The sequence below is a fragment of the Sphaeramia orbicularis genome, chromosome 14 (genome assembly GCF_902148855.1).
Source record: "Sphaeramia orbicularis chromosome 14, fSphaOr1.1, whole genome shotgun sequence".
NCBI lineage: Eukaryota > Metazoa > Chordata > Actinopteri > Kurtiformes > Apogonidae > Sphaeramia > Sphaeramia orbicularis.
Window position 1 is genome coordinate 19,714,382 of NC_043970.1, and position 14,494 is coordinate 19,728,875.

Below are 14,494 nucleotides of genomic sequence, written 5' to 3' on the forward strand. Positions count from 1 at the left end.
GAAAAAATCAGATTTGTGCTGTTCAAACTGTCTTTAACAGATCAGATACAGGTCACATATGGGCAAAAAAATCAGATTTGGGCCACATTAGCCTGCAGTCTGAATGTAGCCAAATATTTAGCATACCACATTTTTCTTAATATATGACAGTGCATTATATCCAAAAATTAAATTAATATTTTTATTTTAGTTTTCAAAGACATTAATTCATGGTAATGGAGTTAGAATCCAAAAAAGTAACAGAGGGAGGTGTTTGTTCAGTGTGATGCACCATAATAATAATAATAATAATAATAATAATCAAAGATTTTATAAAAAATACTGATAAAATTTTCAGTCTTTGGTGACATATGTTCATTACTATATTTAACACACATCTCTCTGCTGTTTATAATGAATAACATTCAAAATCATCGTAGATTTTAATTATTATGAAATATAAGATCAGACACAGGCATATATTTTGAACATATTTATTTACACATTGCTATTTAAATTCTGAATTTATGCTATATACATTCATTTACAACCTTTACTGTCTTTAATTTACACAGAATTTACATTTTTCTTACATATCCAGATGTAATTCAGGTACAAATTAAATAAACACAGTTTTAGAAACTAGAGATATAAGTCTTTCATGCTGAATAATCAAAAATATTGTTTTAGAGAAAAAAGAAATTGACCCTGATGTTCACTTTTGCTTGGCCAGGCCCTGTGAGTCTTTAATATCAGAGGTCGACCAATAGTGGATTCTGGAGACAGAGAAAGCAGATAAAAAGCTGAGATGACACCTGTTAACTCTCCATTAAAGTGCCAGAAACTATTGAACTAAACATCAAACTCAGTCATCAATCAGTGAATCTGGGACTGAACATCAATCAACCATGGATGAAATAAGGGTGGACAGATTTGTGTTCTTTGAAACTCGTATTTTCCATTAAAGTTTATCTGTACTATTCAAATGTGTGGTAGGACCTAAAATGGGAGGTAATATTGTGTGGGAAAATGTAGATTTACGAGAAAAACCTAAGTAGAGAAGATTACAATATTCTGTGAGACTATAAGGACATAACTGAATTTAAAACCATAAATTTACAAGAAAAGACACACGTTTGTGTAAACCTGGTGTTCAAGTATGATTAAAGTGCATCTATAGTGGAGACATTTCATTCAGGTTCAGCCAATGCTTTATTTTTTAATCAAACACCTGATGGAGGTTGTTTTAAATACAACCAAAAACTATGATCTTACTCAAAGTACATTTTGATAAAAGTATACAGTAGTGGCCAAAATGATTAGAACCTGACTGATCAGAAAATACTGACCTTTTTTTGCTTCCAAAATCTGATTTAATTTCATAATGTTCATGAAACTTGCAGATGGTCGCTCTGAACACAACAGATATCAGATGAAGTGAGTCCTACTGGTTTTATCCACTTCTAACTTTAATGACAGAAGATTATGAGCAGGATATTGACGGCATCACTTATCAGTGTAACCACAGTCACACCTGACACACTGCAAAAATCTAAATCTTACCATGTCAAAATATCTCATCACACTTAAAATAAGACATAATCACCTAAAATGTACCTTTTCAATAAGATATAAGAAGTTATTTTTTGACAATAGATCTTGAAAATCCTATTTCAAGAAATCTTACCAAGATAATTTTCACTTATTCCAATGGCAGATTTTTATTTATTTATTTATTTATTTTTGCTTAATTCAAGCAAAAAATCTGCCAGTGGAACAAGTAAAAATGACCTTGGTAAGATTTCTTGAAATAGGATTTTCAAGATCTATTGTCTAAAAATAAGTTCTTATATCTCACTGAAAAGTTACGTTTAGGTGATTATGTCTTATTTTAAGTGTGATGAGATATTTTGACCAGAAATGAGAAAAAAACACTTAGTAAGATTTTGATTTTTTCCAGTGCAATGATTACACAAAGAATTTGGATTCTTCTGTCAAGGAACATGTTAGATCTGAGTTTTTTCGATGTGTTTTATGTATGTTTTTAATGTGGATGTATGGATGAAATCTCTGTTGTCTGTAATTTCTGCTGCTGCTGTCTTGGCCAGGACACTCTTGCAAAAGAGGTTTTCAGTCTCAATCTCAATCTCTTTTTTTTCCTGCTTAGATAAAGGTAATTTTTATTTATTTAATTATGTATTTATTTATTTATTTACTTTTTAATGATAGTGTGACATTAATACTGAAACAGATGTAGCATGTTTTTTTGTAAAATGACCAAAATCTCCTTATGATGTCTCTATTCTATGGTTTATTGTGGATAATGATAACTTTTTATTCCTTTATAGTTATTTTAATGGACAATTAAAACAAAAATGCACAGATTAAAATTCTTAAATATGCCAAGTGTTCTTATTATTTTGGCCACCACTATATATGGAGTAGATTTTTACTACACTTTCACTACAACAATGCAGTCAAGGACACATCATGGGTACAACTACATGTGGATAATTCCATGATATAATGTGATCAGACACATGAAAAACTGCTTGTATTTATTTCATAGTGGAACAGTGAAGCACACAGGAAAGTTCAATGTGTGGAATGTGATGAGTTAATGTAAACTGTCACTGAAGCAGGCAGCTGTGGACTTCATTACAGTTTGTGTAACATGGCTGCTTTTATGTTGATTTTTCAGACCCGGATCAGTTTCAGCTGAGAGCACTGGAAGCTACACTTTAACCTCCTTTCAGATCTGATTCATGTTTAGAGGGATTCATTTGACAAAGACACTGTTGACAAGTAACCCCACGGTTCTAGTTCATGGTCTGGATGGAGGGGTAAGTTGTGTCTGAGGTTAAACCAGATGAATGTGAGGTTCAAGTCAGTGTGAATGTTTTCAACCACTAACTATGCAGATTTTCACAGTGTTTTGCTAAAACCATGAATGTTTACAGCCCTATTAATCTTCAGTAGTAATCGATTCCAGATTGACCAAAGGGAGTCCCTTACACCTTCTTGCACCTTAACTTAGTGTCACAGTGACGTCCAGAATGGCCCTTTAGTGTACTTCAAACTGACATGTTCTAAGAAACACTCAGCGTTTGATGGTTGATTGAATTAGACAAATATCTCCACTTCTGTTGCGGTCTACTTCTTAAACCAACTGGCAGTGCACCCTTTATACTGATTGGCCCTTATTCTAGTTTTCTAATGTGGTGTTTTTCTACTTAGATGTTACATCAGTTCCCAGCTCTTAAACCACAACATGCTCAGATGTTTAAAACTCATAGATAAGGGTTTGTAGAGTCCAGAGACATTCTGGCCGGTGTAAAAGTGTTATTTATCTACTTATAGTTGGAATGAAATCAGGTCAGGCAGCCAAAAGACTTATGTAGAATTAATGGTGGCTCCTACCAGCCAATATAAGAGCATATTTATTGCATTATAAAGACACTCTGAGCCAGGGCTTGTGTTTATTGGACACTGTTGTGGTGTTAGAGGTTTTTCTACTGGCTCTGCACTCTTGTAAATATTTTAATTTGGCCTCTCTGGTTGAGCCGCTGCACACCAGAGCTTCACCTCCTCATGCTGAAAGTGATCCACAGCCTCCTGGGGAGGGGGTGGATGTTGTTCTTAAGATCCAAATGCCACATTCTCATTGGTTGGCCTCAGGTTGAAGACATGTGGCTCTGTTTAGGAGCGTGCTGACTTATCACCCCCCCACCCCCCCACATGGATAATGTTGCCAAAGTCCTATAGGGTAACTGGTTTCAGTCTGCACCGCTGACTTACCTAACTGCGAAATAAATTACAAGGAAACTATAAGATCCTTCATGAGCAATATTAAAAAAACAGACCTAACCCCAGTCTAAGACACCCAAAGATTAACATAAAGGGCTTTGTGGTAGTTGTACACTACACTACAAACAAAAAGTTAAGGATATTTTTAATTCTAGGGCTATTTTTTTCATTTGGGAACGCTTTTTACTTTTTCATGTGTGAATTGAATTGAAACATTTTTTTTAATGACCAGTCATAGTTTTATCTACAAATGGCAAAAATGACAAAAATAATGACCAAAAAAAAAGAAACATCCTTAACTTTTTGTTCTTTTTGTTGTAGTAGTAGCGGTATTGATACTTTAAACTCAGCAGCAGGGGGAAGTTGTGCACCAGAACACACTAAGGACCAAAACCACCAACAAATCATCAGTGTGTATCTACAGACGGTTTCACTCACTGAATCAAGTAAAAAGCTCATTGTTTACACACATCTGTATTATGGTATCATCAAGTTTCCTTCTTCAAACTAAAACTCATAGCTGGTTACTTTGACAGTTGAAATAACATGTGCTACGTCAGCTGATAGTTTACATTATAGCTCTGTTAGCTTAGCTCTGTTTTTGACACAAAACAGTTTGTGTTGTCCATAGCTGCACTGTTTAGTCTGAAAAGTGGATCAACAAATGGCCAACTTAGCAAAGATAATAACCCGATATAATAACTTTATATCCTCATAAGCCTCATAATCAAACTCACCTGTGTAGAAGAAACGCTGCCATTTCATCATCAAACTCCATTGTTTTTACTTACAGCTGTGTCCACTGCTGAAAACAATGACAGTGCTTTTAGCTTTTATCATTTTGTGCAACTCTAAAAGTTGTTTAACAGTTCTCATTCCATCTCATGACTTTTGAGTCATCTTTTTTATATTTGAAGGTAGAATGACGACATATAGTCCCCTTAAACAACAGTGAAATTAATAATGAAATGGAAGTGTTTTCTAAGGCATCTTCATGTTTGCCAACCAATAACTACACTAAATGCTACAAAACTATCATTTTGCATGAACACATCCTCCTTAATGTATTAAAGGTGTTTTTCAGGTGATGCATTAATAATAAGGGTGTTAGAAAATATCAGTTCTGCAATATATCGCAATATTTCATTTCACAAAACTGTATCAATATTAAAAAGTACTGTATCAATATTTTTAGGTATTTATTCAAATGCAGATATGGCGGAGGCTGATTTTTGTTTTTCTTTATTGTATATATCTTATTTATTATTATTTAACACTGTTTTATCAAATAATGGTAATTTGAAGCATCCTAAAAGCACTTTTTACTGTCCAAGACACAGATGGTAGTTCCTTTGTTGGGAAAAAAATAATGTTCTGATGTTAGTTATGAACTAATAGAACATTTGAGCAGGATCTTAAACTGTAATGTCTGTAAAACATAATTTAAGTTTTAACAGAGGAAAATTTTGAGATATAGCATTAGATCCCGTTGTGATGAAATAAAAATGTGTATAGTATTTATGCATATTTCTGGTGTAATTCAATTCTTCCAGGAAATAATCATTTTAAAAAAAGAAACAAACAGAAAATGGCCTTTTTAACAGTATCATGATATATCGTGATATATCGTACCGTGATCCAAGTATTGTGATTTGTATCATATCGTCAGATTCTTACCAATACACACCCCTAATTAATAAGGGTATACTCTGAGTACAGGTTTAAAGTTACTGTTTATAGTGTTTTCGTACACTGGTTAGGCATTAACAAGTGGAGTATTAAGACGATGGCAGGTTTTCTGGCTGTGATCATTTGTTTCTGAAATGGACATATGTTTCCAAGGTGATTTAAGTGGTTCCAGTAGCATTTCCAAATGATTACTGTGGGGTTTCAAGTACTTGTGATGAAAGTGTGTTTGACAAAAGTAATTTTTAGACAGGTAAGTTTCTGGGGTGTTCCAGTTGCAATAATAAGTACACTCTGATTTATTGTAAATGGTTTCAAAGTGTCTTTCACATTGTTACTGGTGGTGGATTAGTAAGACTATACTATGTCCTATGACAGTGGTCATTTTGGTCAGATTTACAAATAGTACATGCTTCTGAGTGTTTTAGGTGTTTCTAATAGAATTAAAAGGGAGTTCCAGGTGTTTTGTAAGAGTTTTGTAAGCCTGCACCAAGGTCATTCTGGACATGATTGAACTGTTGTGGTGGTTTTCTCTGGCATTAACACGTGATCCTTGATGGTTTTTTTGTTTGTAATTTGTTCTTTTCCAAGGCTCTTTCGTTGTTAAGATATGCTCCATAGTAATCATGTAAATGCTAAAAAAGCCTGCCTAGGGAACAGAGATGGAAACTAGCAATAGCTATAATCTCCTTATGTGAATTATCAGTTACTACAGCTTGTTTATAACAGGTAGAAATTAAAACGTAATTTTCATTGTCCCTATCAAATAAACTTGGTAACACTTTATAATAAGTACACACTATGAAGCATTAGTTAAGCATTAACAAATACTGAATTCATCATTTATAAAGCATATTTCTGACATGAATACTCATTAATATATGGTTTATCAGCACAGTTATAAATGTTTTACTCATCATTAATACGCTCATCTACAATGTGCTTAATGATTGTATTTTCATACTTCATAAATTATGGATTCAGCATTTAAACATTTAGTATTCAGACATGTACTAAGGGTAAGTGAATATGTCAGTGTGTATTTTATACTAACTCACATATTTATTTTCCAATAGATGTCTTATAAACAGTTATTAATACAGGAATTTGTTATTTCAGGTAGTTATAAAGCACTTCTTACTCATTAATTAAGTCAATGGTGTGAGCTCATCTGAAGTGTGGACTATCTATGACATATAAAGCATTTACAAATGAGATTTAAAGGTTGGCAATGTCTAAAGACTCACAAAAGTCTCAGTTATTCTAACAAAGGAAAGACACAGCACATGGGATTATCAAATAAACTGCATGATTGAATGATGGATGATTACGAATGATTAGTAAAACCTTTATAACTGTGCTGATAAACCATATATTAATGAGTATTCATGTCATAAATATGCTTTATAAATTAGGAATTCAGTATTTATTACTGCTTAAGTAATGCTTCATAGTGCGTACAGGGTGGGGAAGCAAAATTTACAATACTTTGAGGCAGGAATTGAAAGACAGTGTATGACCAATTAGTTTATTGAAAGTCAGAAGGATTTATATGCCAAGAGAAAATTGACATAATAGAAAATGTTTTTATTCTATGTGTCCTCTTTCTTTCTCAATAACTGCCTTCACACGCTTCCTGAAACTTGTGCAAGTGTTCCTCAAATATTCGGGTGACAACTTCTCCCATTCTTCTTTAATAGTATCTTTAATAAAGTCAACATTGCTGTGTGATGTTCTATTGGTAGCATGTTCTAAAACACCCCAAATAGCAGAATCCAGAGGGTTTAGATCTGGGCTAGAAGGCGGCCATAAACATGATCCCCAAAAATTGCTAAAGTTGGACTTGTTGCTGTTCTCAACAAGTGTTTTGGTGTTCTTGTGTAAGATTTTAACTTCAAATCATATTTTACTGCATTTCAAACGCTCTTGTTGTCTACCTCAAGTTGCCATTTTTCTTATGGATTTGGTTGGATCCTTTAGGATTTTGGATTTGAGAGCTTTAATAAAAGCTTTGGTACGTTTTTTTGTTGCTTCCTCCACTTCCAGACTTTCTCGTAATAGTTTTGCTCATAGTCATTCTCTTCTTTACATTATAAACAGTCTTTATGGACACTCCAACTATTTTTGAAATCTCCTTTGGTGTGACGAGTGCATTCAGCAAATCACACACTCTTTGACGTTTGCTTTCCTGATTACTCATACGGGCAAAAGTTTCTGAAAAGGTATGGATAATAGTGTTAGGTATGATTATGACATCAATATATGTTTGGTTTCAAAACAATTGACGTAGTGCCTGCTGAGAAAAAACAACTAAATGTTCATTGTAAATTTTGCTTCTCCACCTTGTACTTATTATAAAGCGTTACCATAAACTTTAGAAAATTAGTCTCTGATAAAAGTTAAATTCACCTGTGTTTGTGTGACCTTTTCTCAAACCTACAATACCCACATATGAAATTTAGTATCATATAATTGGCTATTTTAATAAGCAGCCTCAATCCCCCTCCATGGATGTTTTCTTTCCTCCTACAAATCACCCTCTCAAAAAAATGGAAAAGTGATGACACATTTTCCAAAACCAAACAATAAGTCTAGTTCTCTGTGACAGTCTATGATGACTAAGATGACTGCATTGTTATTCACAGTTAAGAAAAGCTGATGGTGTAAAAGGGCTGGATAGGAGTTCCCTTTTGTACGTCTGTCATCTGTCATGGGGCCAGCGCTGCATTCCTCCACTTATAGTTTACACAGTTTCATTTCTTATTGCCCTTTAGTCAGGGTGAGTCCATCATGAGGCCTTCATTTCTACACAGACAACTCCCAGTGCTCTTTGAGGTTTGTTTCGTTATAATCCAAGTATAATCCAAAGAGTTTTCAAATGTTGAAGACGCAAATATTATTGTAATGAACCCATAAAGTAATGCATATGATCGAGTAAAAACATGGTCCTGGCATCCTCCATTAGAGTTAAAGTGAACAGAAACATGAGGCCAACAGTTAAAGTCAACCCTGAATAGGATAATTGGATAATTCGTTGGACAGAGTTACAGATATATTGGATAATGAATTGAAGGGTGGGAAGAATCCAAGAACCACAGCCCTTAAACACATGCACATGAACTTACACAAATAAAATCACAGAAAGGCTAAGGCTAACCATCATCATATTGGCTTCGTGGTGCCAGAAGTGACCATATTTGGACAAAATGGGCAGAGCAGGATGAAGAAAATACATTTTAGTCAATAAACAGAAGCTCTGCTGTCAAAGCCCAACACAGCAGACATCACATCTTCTATTAACTGTAAAATGTTGTACAAGAGTCCAAATAAAAGGAATGTGAGCAGAATGTAAATATACAGGAGCCAGGCCTTTGTGGAGCAGCAGCTACTGGCCGTCAGTAGTATTACACTTTAATATACCAAACCGCTATAGCTTCAGTTTGGACCTGAAGTTCCTTCCCTTTAAAATAAAACAGACTTCTGTAAAGTCAAAGATAAATAGAACAAATAAGAGGGAACATGAAATATAGAGTAGAAGATGAAGATGGCTACAGTAAATCGGAATAGCATTGATTTTTGTGGTTTCATAACGAATTTCAGCTTTCACATAAAATGAACATTTTTGGAATCGAGACAAACCTGAGCAGATTAAATTTAGAAATGATTATCCTACCTGTAACTTTTAGTGTGACTCCAACATCAGCATCAATATTTTTTAGTTACATTACTTGTTATTAAGGAAATTGGGTTTTCTTGTCATTAATTGAAATCATTCATATCCTCCTGAGACCCAGGAAAGTGAAAATGTTTGCTTTTTTACATTAAACACTTTCTTTGATTGGAAACTGTATAATGAAATATTTTTTCAGATACAATTTTTAAATCATTTTTATTTCTTTAATTATTTTTTAATGGAATGTCTTTTGCAAAGGACATGAATTTTTATATAAAACTGTCAAACTTTTGTCTCCTACAGAGGACAAAAATGCATTGCTGGGTCTCAGGAGGATATATCTTTATTTCTATTACTTTGTCATTCTTATGCAATAATTATTTCCATTGCTATATGGACTGTCCCACTGGCTCATGTTAGAATTCAGATTTTAAAAAAAAATCTAAGAATCATCAGTTTTTCTTCATTATCAGTGTGAACGTGATTTCAATCACACTTTAGATATTTCCATTCTAGAATGGTAACTGTCTCTAGATTAATTTCTGCATCAGATGGTCTCATTTTCTGTTACATATTGATTTTTTTTTTTTTTTTTTGCCTCACATTTATATCCAAGAAAACCCTTATGTCATTATTTATGACTAATGTAGCTTCTTTTACTAATTTGTTATGTTGGAACAAACATTATATACAAAACTGTACAAATATTCAGTCAGAGATCCTTTCATGCTTACCATTAACCATGAAGACCTGAGCTGACCCTGATGAATGTGAAACTGATAAGTCTAATTCATTCAGCACCTCATAAACACCCACGGCCTCCAAACAGAGACGTTCCTCTTCCTGTTCAGTGGATGATGGTCTGCCCGTGAAAGTCAGACCAGAGGATAAATAAATGACGGCTAATAATTCAGACCTGCTTCCATCTGCTGAATGTCAGGAAACAGACGCTGGGAGGATCTGAACCTGTGGAGATGGATGTGTGTGTTGATGTTGGTGGTCGGTGGTGCCTTGCTCCAGGATCTCCACAGTAACTCAGCGAGGCTGGCAGAGCGAGAGCCGACGGCATCCGATTATTCACCACAGAAATCCCTCCGCTCCCACATACAACGCTCACTATCCCAGTGTACAGTTAGGGACCATGGGAAAGGCCAGAGGTGATCACTCATGTTTGTTTCCACCCATTTACACAAATTTAATGGAATGTTTCAGTCTGTGCGTCTGTTGCATTAACATTCGTGTTGCTTCACTGAGCAGCTGCTGCACTTGAACTCAAACTTAGAGGAGACTAAATCCAAACAGACCACAGTGGACAATGAAACCACCCATCCTGCTGTTTGTGCACAAAACCTGTCGCTTTGAGCTCTTTCCAAGAACATTGTGTCTGAAAATGCAGGTTGATTCAGTTTGGACTTGTTTGTTTATTGAGCAGAACATTTTCGACACATGGCTGTGAGCTAAACAATAAATGATGCTGGATTTCCTGTTTTATTGTCCATCCACAAGCTCAATGTTTTATTGACTGGATGACGGGAGGCGGAAATTTAACAACATCCAAGTTTGGTTTGTGATTTAACAGGATTAAAGTAAACTAAAGACAGATGTACACATTATAAAAGTCAGTCGATTGCCATTATATCTAAAATGCAATATGGTAGGAATGGTTTAATACAATTGTGCAAAACTTGACAAAAAAAAAAAAAAAATCAGAACTCATTTTAGTGGCCAAAGGTCAAAGGTCAAGATCACTCTGACCTCAAGCCTGTCCATTCAACTGTTTTCAATATCTCAGGAACACCTTGTGTGTTTCAAATCTGACAACCATTTAGGAAGAATTAAGTGAAAACATCTAAGGTCAAGGTCACTGACTAAACTTTAAGCTGAGGTGAATAAAATCAGTTGTAGGTTGTTATAATTAGTGACAGAACTAGATGAACAAGGACTGAACTGTAAGTCCTTGTATGGTCTTCATGAGATTAGAAGTCTATTCCAGATATTTTTCCTTCAGTAGACAAATAAGACAGATCTTTGAATTGGACTTCAGTGTTTTTCCTTTTAGATGCATCTGCAACTGTCAGCCCCCAGTAAGTGTGAAACACAACATAAAATGTTTTACTCTAGCTTCTTTAATGCATGTTACTTGGTTAACTGGTTAACCCAACTCACCTACAGGTATAAATGGTTGTATGTGTCATGCAATGAACTGGTGACACATTCAGGGTATACCGCACCTTCACCCGTCAGTAGCCAGGATAGTACTGAGCAGATCGATTTTCAATCGCATTATCTAGGTGTGTTAGTCCGACTAGTGAAACTTCAGTTCCAGTTGAACTAACACATTTACATGGACTTTTATGCCGCGTTTCCACTATGTGTTATCAGCTCAACTCAACTTGGCCTTTTTGCATTTCCATTACGAAAAGGACCTGGAATCTGGTACCCGGTACTAGTTTTTTGGTATCACCTCCTCCGAGGTTCCAGGACGGAGGACCAGATACTAAAACATGACGTGTAAACTCTGCAGACCACTGATTGGTCAGAGAGTTGTCTCTGTGACCCGCTGTTTTACAAAAAACAGATGCAGAAGTTTCCAGTAAAAATAGCAGTAGGTTAATCCACATGATGACAGCCCACAAAACTACACCATGGTTTGTAGAGGAGGTTCAGACGTAAAAATTCAGCATGAGTTAGATGAGACAACACACAACGAGTGAGTTTATCTGTAACTCTCTGAGCAGACGACACAGAAGTAACGCGCCACATCGCTATGACGTCCAGGTACTGTAAAGTTGGTACTATCCTGTAATGGAAACAGTCTCCAGGAATAGGACCTGGTACCCAAGTTGACCCGAGCCGAGTCGAGCCGGCTCCACGTAGTGGAAACGCAGCATTTAAGTCCTGTATTAGTTGTATCATGTTGTAGTACCATGTTGTTCCAAACCTGACACAATGAACGCAAGAAAAGACGATACACCTATTTTCCTAAACAAAGAAAGATGTTTAACTAAATAAAACTCAGAATGCAGTATGTGGATGGCAGGTATCGGTAATCGAATGCATGTTTGGGTGAGTGAGGTCTCTGTGTGTGTGTGTGTGTGTGTGTGTGTTGACAAAACCAAACAATACCATTGTGTTGGCCATGAGGTCAGCAGTCTGCTCAGTAAGAGTGAGCGCACACACCTGTTGAGGTAGCCCTTTTATAATCTTAAGCCACACCCATAAGAGGTGTGGCCAAAGAACAGACGGCCCACAGTCATGCACTGCAGGAACACCAGCAACGGGAGAGAAAACAGAACATTAGTGAGGCCGTCACACATGTAAACAAACTGAGTGTTTTTCTATGTTTTCAGACAGGAAGGAAACTAAATGAGTGATTGATAACCGTAATTATTGATCACTGATGAGATTCCATTGATCACAACCAAGATAAACCCTGTCTTGACCCAGAGGCTTCATTTCAGGTTGTCAGTCATGTAATTATATTTACTTTTTTGTTTTGAGCTGAGAGGAGAGATCTGCAGAAGGAGTTTTTCCCTCTTAATTTGGACTCCTGCACCTGTCCTGAACTCAACTGTAGTTTTTCTTCTGCAGAAACAACACTTTTCTGTGACCACTAACTTTTACACAAGGTTTAAAACAAATTCTCGAGTTCAACAAATTACTAAAAGCGGAACTAACCAGGGTCTGAGAGTGATTTATGTTTTTACAGAAAGTGTCTTTACAGCTGATTTTCCATTTAAAGAGCTGTGTAAATCAAACACTGCCCTCTTATTTGGTTGTTTTCAGCTGCTTCACATCAGTATATTTTCTTACTTTCTCCAGAGTATGACTAACTAACTAAGAGTAAACCTGCCTAAGTCCAAACCTCTTCATCTCAGCAGGACGCCTCTATGATAAATACAGGTCAGCATTAATTTATGACTCAATGCCCCGTCACAGAGAAGAGGAAAGTGACTGAGGTCTGCTTCCAATTAAGGAGCTACAAATACTTCCCGGAGGCCTTGTCTGATTCCATCTGCACTCATCTTATAAACAGGGGAAAAAGTGGTGGAATTTTACAAAAGGAGAAATGTTTCAGGATGTTGAAGGCCTCCAGCTGCTTCAGTCCACCACAACTTTATATTGTCCTTAAAAGGTGAAGGTAAGAAGAAATGAACATCCATCTGGATTATCAGACGTCCTCCTCATTTCACAGAACAGAACAGTCGAGTCGACCACGGCTTTACCCCTGAGAGGTGATAGACACTGGAAAAATAAACACAGTGGTCTCATTTTATCTCCCTGTAGATCAGTTTCCAACTAAATAAGTGAGAGGGAAACGTGTGTGTCAGTAATTAAGTCAGAGATGACGGTCAGTGAATCATCTACTACTGGAGTGTTCATGCTGGTCTGTGGTGAACTTTATAGTCTTTTATAAATAAACTAACAGGAAGGAACAATAACTAGTAGGAATTACTACTCATGATGTCCAACCCATGTCACAAATACACTGATTGTGTGACACTATATACTTTACAAGACAATCATACACTATGTTACAATGAGCCCGTTTACATGACCATGAAAATCCTATAACTGGGAGTAATCAGATAGTTGTAATAATCAGATCTGACACGTTTAGAAAAGAAAAAAGCCCTGGTTTAGACATTTCAGTCCTTTATTGGATTTCTTTCAGAGTACGTACATAGTGATGATAGACTCAAAGTGACGGAATCAAACGAGAGAGGAAGACAATAATAGGAAGCATTATTGTCTGTTATTGTTTCTAGGATTTGTTTTTGCACACGCAAAGATAAAAAAGAAGGAAATACATCAGATTAACATGTATACATGCATGAAAATGTCATAGTACTGGGGAGAGATCTAGGTGTGTTAATCTGATTTCTCTGATAAAGCATATCAGATTATACTGTTAACACGATCAGTTGAATAATCTGATAACTCCAGATATCAGATAATTATCAGAATAGAATAGAATAGAATAGCGTTTATTGTCATTGTGTGTACAATGAAATTAAGAGTGCTACTCCAGTCAGTGCAGCAATATTAACAAAACCAGTGATACAGAAATAAGATTAAAGTGAATATAAAACAAGTGGTGCCAGGCACAACAAACCCCGCCCCTCGTACATATTGTATCTTATTTTGGCATGGATCCAGCTGATTTCATCATGTCTATGCGTGTGCTGATGTCAGCATATCAGTTGTCTCTATATATGTACCAAGTTTGAAGTAAATTTAAACAAAATTGGTGTTTTTATAGACATTTGAAATTATAAGTAAATGGGGAAAAAAGATTTTAAAAATTAATTAAAAATTGGAACTTTGACCTTATTCAGTCAATAGTTT